Genomic DNA, 8675 nt, shown 5'->3' with positions numbered 1-8675 from the left:
CGTGACAAGGCCCTGGGTGGGGGGAGGACCGATCAGGAGCATGGGCATAAAAAAGTTATTGGGGGCGGATGGCCCGCTAGATGAGTCTCTCCAACTACAGCCAAGGTGACTAGAAATAAGGCACCCGACTACATGATATTCAAATTGAAAACCGGCCCAAATAAACGTTTTTGTCATTTTCAGCCATCACATTTCAGGGTGATGTAGTGAATTTGAGATGTTCGGGACTAAGGAAGGAAAAAAACAGACCGTGCGGCGGCACCAGTGCACCGTGAGTTTCATCTGGGTGGTGCCTGACCACTGGAGGAGGAGTCACGGCAAGATGCCTTCCAGAGACAGTGACCTGCGACCGCGCCCGGAAGGGGAAGAAGATACAGAGAGCAAGCTTACGGGTTTAGATGATGTTGTCAGCAGCTCCCTCTGTGGGCAGTTTGGGGTCCTGGACTTGTCTCATGCATGGCCAGCAGATACTGAGTGCAGCTTATAAGGTATGCAAAACAAGCAGCCTCTAAACAGGCAAAAATATGCTATTTGGGCTCTATTTTTAAAAATTTGATGTGGAAATGTTTGAGTTAGTGCTAGCGGGCTGTAATCTAACAGATTACTGTGATGAAATAAACAACAGGGGGGCCGATATAGAGGGACCATCTTTGGCTCCGTAACAGGTGGTTTATTATGCAGTGATAAGTAGACCAATCCCGCAGCCATGTTACAGTGCAGTCTTTTCAGGTACCTATATTTTGTTCAATTAGATTCCACGATTTTTTTTTTCAGCAAACAGTACAGATCCTAAATGTCTCGTATTCTGCACAGGATTCAACCCAGTGCTTTACTAACAGTTGCTAGGTGATAAATATTTCTTAAATAATGCACAGATATTTTCATGGCCAGAGAAGTCACTATCATGATTGGTAGGCACAAAAAGACAGGTCTATTGACATGCAAAAAATGCAAATATTCTGGAGTCAGTGAAAGAGGGCACTTTCTGTAAATATTTGAGAAGAGATGTGGAATTTATCTTTAGCTCTGTTGATCAAATCATATCCTTTGGACTCCACTTTACTCTTATTTTCTGAGTTACACATGCTTTGAAGAACATGATTAAAACATGCTGATGAGCCAAATAACGTTTCTCAGTCCCATTTGCCATCCTGGCCATACTGTAACTGGCATTAATTGGTGCATTCATTCTATTAATTAGTAGATATAATCCCCAAAGATGTTGATGAACCAGTTTTGTTTACTAGCAATGTGCCACCCAGACTCATATCTACTTGATCAATGTGGGTTAAGGAAAATTATACACAAATTATTTATTGAACTATCATTATGGACAGAAAGCTATATTAGGTACCTCACAGGCCATCACCGTGAATAAGAAAAAAGGCCTGCCTTCAAAGGGGTTAAATGTGAAAGGAGAGCTAGGATTCATATGAAATCCTAGGTTAGGAAGAATAAAATACGTGTCATAGAAGAAAAAGAAATGTGGGGTTTTGGTAGATAGAGAAATCAGAGCTGACTTATTCATCAGGAAAGTCTCAAAGAAAAAGAGAATTTTAGGAGGGGTTTTATAGAGAGATAACTTTCGAGTAGCTAATTTGAATAAGTTTTTATTATTTTCTAACCAAGTACTGCTTAAAGTTAGACAAAAGACCTAGAGGAATTTGAAATAAAGTATGTCAGACTGCTCTTGAAAAATAAAGAATAATGGGGGAGATTTCTGCAGGCCCTGGAAAACAGTGAGCATGTACAGACCACAGACTGGACCAGCCCCGTAACAGCGTTGTCCGGACAGCAAAACCAGTCAGAGAAGAGAGAGAACCTGTGTGTGTGGTGTGTGTGTGAGTGTGAAAGACAAAGTGCCAAAGATAAGCTGGTCTTGGATGAGGTATTTTGCACTTCATTTGAGAGACAATAGGGACTCATGGAAGGTTTCTGAGCAAGGGAGTGATGTCATTAAAGTTGGATCTTTAAAAAATTTTTTTTTCATTTTTTAATTTTAGAGAGAGAGAAGATAGAAGAGAGAAAGAAAGAGAAACATCAATTTGTTATTTCACTTACTTATCCATTCATTGGTCGAATTCTTGTATGTGCCGTGACTGGGGATCAAACCTGCAACCTTGGTGTATCAGGATGATGTTCTAACCAGCTGAGTTACCCAGCCAGGGCTAAAGTTGGGCTTTTTGAAGATCAGCCTGGTGGGAGGGAATCAGGAAACTGGGTACGGAGGTTTGCTAGGAAGATAGTGTTGAAGTTATTACAATAGTTTCACTGAAGAGATGAAAGATCATGATGGTTTAAACCACAGTTAACAGCCAGAGACAGGGAACATTGGGGATAACTATGATCCACATTGTTTTAACTGGAACTCTTTGGGGAGCTAGAAGGAGACAGCCATTCAAGCTAGCTAAAGCTAAAATCCGTGGGAGTATTTTATGGCATAAGGTCTTTTCATGAGAATTCAAAAAGAGAGCTCTAATTCAGATACATCTTCCAGAAATTGACATTGGAAACCCACACTGCATCATGCCCCAAGGCTGCTTTGCACAGGTCTGAGGACATGCCTCACTGCTTGCCTCTCTCCACAGGCTTCCTCCTTTTTCTGTGCCCTCTGGACCATCTTCCTATACTTGGGATCTCCAGCTCATAACTTGAACTTGTACATTTGCCTCAGAATTCTACAGCTCTGACTTGATCACGTAAGCCGTCAGCCATAACCTCTCCAGCTAAATCACAAGTCTCTCAGCTTCCTAGTTCTAAAATCCCTGCAAGCAACAGCTGATTGGTCCAGATGGTCTTTTCTCTTCAAATTACTGGTCAGCTGTGGATGGCCTGTCCTTGATGTGGGTGGACAATATGTCTTAAACAGCTGAGGTCCGTGCCAGGGTGGAGTCAGTACCAGGTACATGATATGGAACACAGCAGTCTAGGCCTGCCCCTTTTTCTCCAGAGATGGTGATGAATTAGGAAGAAAGGGCCAGATACCTCATAACAGACCTCATCAATTGTGGCTCACAACTGTTTACGTGGAAGTTCAGAATCCAAGCCTTGACATCTGAAAGAAAAGTAGTATCTTCAGCCAAAATAAAGATGCGGGGGGGGGGGGGTGGGCAGTGAACTATGATGAATTACATTGTTGCTCTTCAGAGAATAAGTTGAAGATATTATCTGCCTGGATTTTCTTGTAAATGGACAGAGAGAATTCCTAAGGCAAGACTAAATTATAAATGAGGATCTTTGCAAACTTCTTCCTTTTGGAATATAGCTAAACAGTGGATGAAAAGGTTACCTGTTAAATAAATTTCAAATGTGAATAAATAAAATCTACTTTATTGCTAAATAACTTCAGGTAAATGATGCCCTGTCTTCTGAGCCTATTAACCTCAGAAGGTTTGGTCATAGCACAGTAAATGACAAATAGTGCTGACCACATCTTTGAACTTCTAGTATGTCAATAATAGCATTATTCAGGCACCTTTTAGGTCAAAGGAGTGAATTAAATTTACAAGAGGTAAACCTTTGCTTTATTGCTGAACTGTCACAATTCTGGATACCTTGACCTGAAAGATGAGGTAATAGAATGAGAAACTGGGCATGGAGTAGACTTTATCTTTAACGCATTGTTCGAAGACGTCATCGTACTGTGGACGGATGATACTTCTAATGTGCACAGCTATTTCTCGCTGTCATACCATCTGATTGAACATTACTAGAGAGGGAACACTCAAATCACAATAAAGGAGTCCAGTAAGTTTTCTCATTATTCTCATCACTGGAAATGTCTTCCTTTCAGTGAGTCAAATTCTGCCTCCAGTAACTACACTCTCTGATCCTCATTCTTTCCTCTGAAGCTACACAGAATAGAAGTAATTTTCTCCAGCCATTTGTTATTGGACATTACTTTTGATTCCCCCACCATCTCCTTACTCTTCTGGATAGACTGATGGCTACTAGTTTTTTGGTTGGTTTTTTTTTTAGCTTTACCACTTTATGTTTATTTATTTATTTTTTTGATGGCTACTAGTTTTGCCGATTTCTTAACGTGGTCTGAAGATAGGATTCAAAAAGTATATACCAACACAATGACCTCGCTAGCATCAGATAACTCGAGTGTTAGGAAAACTTGGGGATAAATTTTCTTTTTAAAAGTTATATTTTGAAAAAGCCACCACATATTTGATCAAAAAATTATAATGATGATAATGACACCTAAAACATATGTAGATTTCCAGAATTTCCAAGGCTCTTTCTTAGTTGGGATTTCTCCCCAATCCCTATTTATACTAGCAATACTAGTTTTATTCCTGATGTTAACTCCTCAGGATCCAAATAAAAGTAGACAGCTACTATCTGTTCTTTGATATAACAACAGAAAAAAGAAAACATTCTACTTATCAATACTAACCTGATCCTCTCTTGAATATCTCTAAAAATCTACTGTTAAGTTGATTTTTGAATGTGTAATGCACACACATAGTACAAAATTCAAAAGATACCACATAACATATAATAAACAATAACCCTCCCTGCGACCCAAACCCCCAACCTCCCAGCAATGCCCCAAAGGCTTTGACTGATACGAAGTTTCTTTTGCAGACTTCCAGGGATATTCTATAACTAGATGATATATATAAATATAAACTAACTTTTTGTGCATAAATTATAACAGTATATCTTGGAGATCATTTTGTGAAAACATGAAATTTCTCCATTCTGTTAAAATATCCATTGTGCTCTGGTATTACTATTTAATAGTCTACCTTTGTGAAACATTTTGGTTGTTTTCAGTCTTTTTCTAGTAAAAACAGTGCTGCGGTGAATATTTGTATACACAACAGGTTCATGCAGAATGTTTTGTTCAGTGGTTTTTGTTGTAATGTTGGTGAGATGCCATAGTAGCTTAACTCTTGCTTATGTCATTAGCTTATTTTAAAATTGGTTTCATTATACATTATTTCAGTTAAAGTCAGTGAGAACTTAATGTATTTTTCATTAATATGCATATATATACCTATAAAATTAATTACAAGAAATGATTATGATATATCAAATAGCATATAAACTGTTTGTTGGTTGGTAGGCACTACATTGTTTCTTTATTTTCTAGTGAATTGCACACACATTTTTTAATTTAAAAGATGCCAGAGACTCCAAAGAATCTTTACAACAGTGTGTGAACTTCTCCACATACAGTACTTGCCAAAATAGCATATTACGAAATTTGTTGATCTTGGACAGCATAAGGGTGAAATACAGTGAGACACAACTCATTTTCATTTTAACCTTGGCAATTTTGTAGTAGTGATGTTGAACATCTTTTTAAACGTTTAACAGTTGTAAGCACTTTCTTTTTCATTACTGAACAGTTTGTATCTGTTTTCTGTTGAGCTGAAAGTCTTTTTAAAAGATTCATTTGAAGCACTTATATGTGAAGCTATTAACATTCAGTCCAGAATACGACACAAATATTTTGTCTCAGTTTTAGGTATCTTTAGCCAAAGAATTTTTTAGCATGCAGATTTTTAAAATATATTTAAAGTTAGAAAAGGTTTCTGTGAGTTTACATAAAAGCCTTTCCAGTTTTTACAATAATGTTACATTTTTAATTTATGAGTTTTTGATCCATCTGCATTTATTTTGATGTAGGAATGAGGTGAAAATCAGCTTTATTTTTTCAGATATTCAATTAACCTAGAATTACTTATCGAACATTCTGTTTTTCCCCAGTGATGTGAAATACCACCGTTGTCATTTACTAAGTTTTATTTGGGGATCCTATTTATAAACCCACTCATTTCACTGGTCTATTTATACATGCGTGTGCCACTACACCACCATTTCAATTATTATAATTGATGGGGCTAACCTTCCCCCATGGCTGAATTTTTTTTTCACAGAACTTTTCTAATTATTCATGCAGGCTTATTTTCACATGTGATGTTTACAAGCTTTTTTAGTTTTAAAAAATCTATTGGAATGTTATTGGGATCATGATAAAATAATAGGTTACTTCAGGTACAATAGAGACAGTTATAATGTACCTATTCTCTTTAAGACTACAATGTAGCTTGTGCATATTTATGTATTTTTCTTTTAGTAGCATTTTAAACTTGCCCTTACAGAGTTTTACACATTTTTTATTGTTTAGTCTCAAGTATTCAATTCTTTTGTTGCTATTACAGTTTCTCTTTTACATTTCAAAATGGCTACTCTTTGTATATACCATAATGTGTTGCTTAATGACAGAGATACGTTCCAAGAAATGCATCATTAGGTGAATTTGTCCTTGTGTAAACATCACAGAGTGCACTTACTCAAACCTGGATAGGGTACAGCCTGCTACACCTCTAGCTAGATTGCTCCTAGGCAACTGACCGGCACGGTATATTACTGTACTGAATACTGAAGGCAATTGTAACACAAAGGTGTTTGTGTATCTGAGTATATCCAAAAATAGAAATGCTACAATAAAAAATATGGTATAAGAGATTTTTTTAAATGATAGCACCCGTATAGAGCACTTACCGTAAATGGAGCTTGTAGTACTGGAAGTTGCTCCGGGTGAGTCAGTGAGTGAGCAGGGAGCAACCGCGAAGACCTGGGACGTTGCTGCACACTCGGTGTGGCCCCTTAACTGGCAACATTCGCAGTGGATTTTACAGGCTGAAGGGCCATGATGAACAACACAGAAGTAAATCAAGCGCAGGAGAAAGTGATGCAATCCAGGGAGGAGGTGAATGCGAGATGCCTGAGGCTGCCGCCCGGGGAACAGGACGTACTGCTTTACAACAAATGTTTTTATAAGCAGAAATAACAATGAAAAATATAATAAACAAACCAGTAGTTGTTTATTATCATTAGCAAGTATTAGGTACTGTTTGTACATAATTATATGTGCTGTACTTTTCTATGACTGGCAGTGCCATAGGTTTGTTTACGCCAGAATCGCCACAAACACATGAGTAATTCACTGCACTGTGACGTCATGACAGCTGTGAAGTCACTAGGTCCATCGGTGACTGAGATGTCATTCTGCAGCACGTGACTGTGAAGAGAGTACATCCCAGTGACTTTACTAAATTATCTCAAGTCAAGAATTTTAAATGTACCTAGTAGTATTTTAGTAAAAACTTTTATCATAAGTAAATATTAGTATTTTATCAAATATATTTTCAGCATCTGTGAAGATGAGTACATTATTTTTCTTATTAGATTTATTAACAGTGAAATGTTATTAGAGTTGTTAATGCTGAAACGTTTTTGCATTTCTAATATGTACTTAATCTAGTCAAGACTTACTATTATTATTTTAAAATATGATATTTTTTACTTATTTCTTAGAATTTTAAAAATAATTCTCATAAGTAAAATAAACTTCTGTTTTCTGTTTTTTATAGTATCTGTCAGGTTTGGGTTATAATATTATTCTTGTTCTTTAAAAATAATTTTGAGCCCTGGCTGGTGTAGCTCAGTGAATTGAGCATGGGCTGCAAACCAAAGGGTCGCTGGTTCAACTCCCAGTCAGGGCACATGCCTAGGTTGCAGGCCAGGTCCCCAGTGGGGGCCACATGAGAGGCAACCACACACTGATATTTCTCTAACTCTCTTTCTCCTTCTCTTCCCCTCTTTCTAAAAATAAATAAATAAAATCTTTTAAAAAATAATTTTGAAGTTTTTCCTACTTGTCTACATTTTAAAACAGTTTAGCCTGGAGTCCTGGTTTTTTGCTTGTTTCTTTTTTTACATTTTTTATCTTCTTTTCAGACTGTTGTATCAAGGGCTAACTTCCAGGAAATAATTTTTTAAAGATTTTATTTATTTATCTTTAGAGGGTAAAGGAAGGAGAGAGAGAGAGAAATATCGATGTATGGTTGCCTCTTGTGCATCCCCTGCTGGGAACTGGCCTGCAATCCAGGCATATGCCCTGACTGGGAATCAAACCGAGATCCTTTGGTTCACAGGTCACGCTCAATCCACTGAGCTACACCAGCCAGGGCCTGGAGTCCTCTGTTTTTAAAGTTTCAGAGAATACTCTGGTGAAATTCCTGGGCCTTGTATATGTTTAGTGAGGAGAGTGAGAACAAGGGGGCTCTTTGCTCATTTCCTTGTTTTTATTTATATTTTATAAATCTTCTGTGGTTTGTTTTCATAATTTGTACTTTCTTATAAATTGATATATCTCACAGAGGTTTTCAAATTATTTTTTGCACCATCGAGCAAAATAAGCCTTTCTTTAAATTCACTTTGTAGTGAGTTACTTTCCCATTTTTTTCCCCTTACTAGCATACTTCTTCCTTATTATCTTGGTTACATTAGCTAATGTCTTCTCCATTTTTTTCCTTTTAAATAATTAACTTTTAGATTTAGTTAGTATTTCTTTTATTTTTTTTTCTGTTTCTTAATGCATTTGTTTCTAAATCTTGATCCTTTTTATCTTAAAGCTATGACTTACTGATATAAAAAACATTCTTGGGAAGAGCCATGTTTAAACTGTTGACGATCATTTAAATCTTAGGAAAAATAAATTTCTGATTATTTTTCAAAGCTAGGTTTTGCTAAAGGGAAGGGAGAATTATTAGTCCAGCAATTGCTTGAGTCCTAAAGAAAGGACGTAGCGACAAGTACAAGCACGGTGCTGCGGAGCACGGGGAGATACCGCCGTCCGCGTAACCGAG

At 37.1% G+C, this 8675-nt stretch overlaps 1 long non-coding RNA gene across 1 annotated transcript; it reads right to left on the bottom strand.

Annotated features, from left to right (window-relative positions):
* Positions 1 to 398: 398 nt before the first annotated feature.
* Positions 399 to 6633, bottom strand: LOC128627365 (uncharacterized). Its single transcript, XR_008391539.1, has 4 exons — positions 6526 to 6633; positions 2998 to 3055; positions 2062 to 2195; positions 399 to 508 (listed from the first exon to the last, which is right to left on the bottom strand). It is a non-coding gene; the product is annotated as an uncharacterized LOC128627365 (long non-coding RNA).
* Positions 6634 to 8675: the final 2042 nt, after the last annotated feature.

The sequence above is a fragment of the Artibeus jamaicensis genome, unplaced genomic scaffold (assembly GCF_021234435.1).
Source record: "Artibeus jamaicensis isolate MK-2021 breed Jamaican fruit bat unplaced genomic scaffold, CSHL_Jam_final contig_387, whole genome shotgun sequence".
In the NCBI taxonomy this organism is placed as follows: domain Eukaryota; kingdom Metazoa; phylum Chordata; class Mammalia; order Chiroptera; family Phyllostomidae; genus Artibeus; species Artibeus jamaicensis.
Note: the sequence above shows the minus strand (reverse complement) of the source record. Positions and strands in the feature narration are given on the sequence as shown.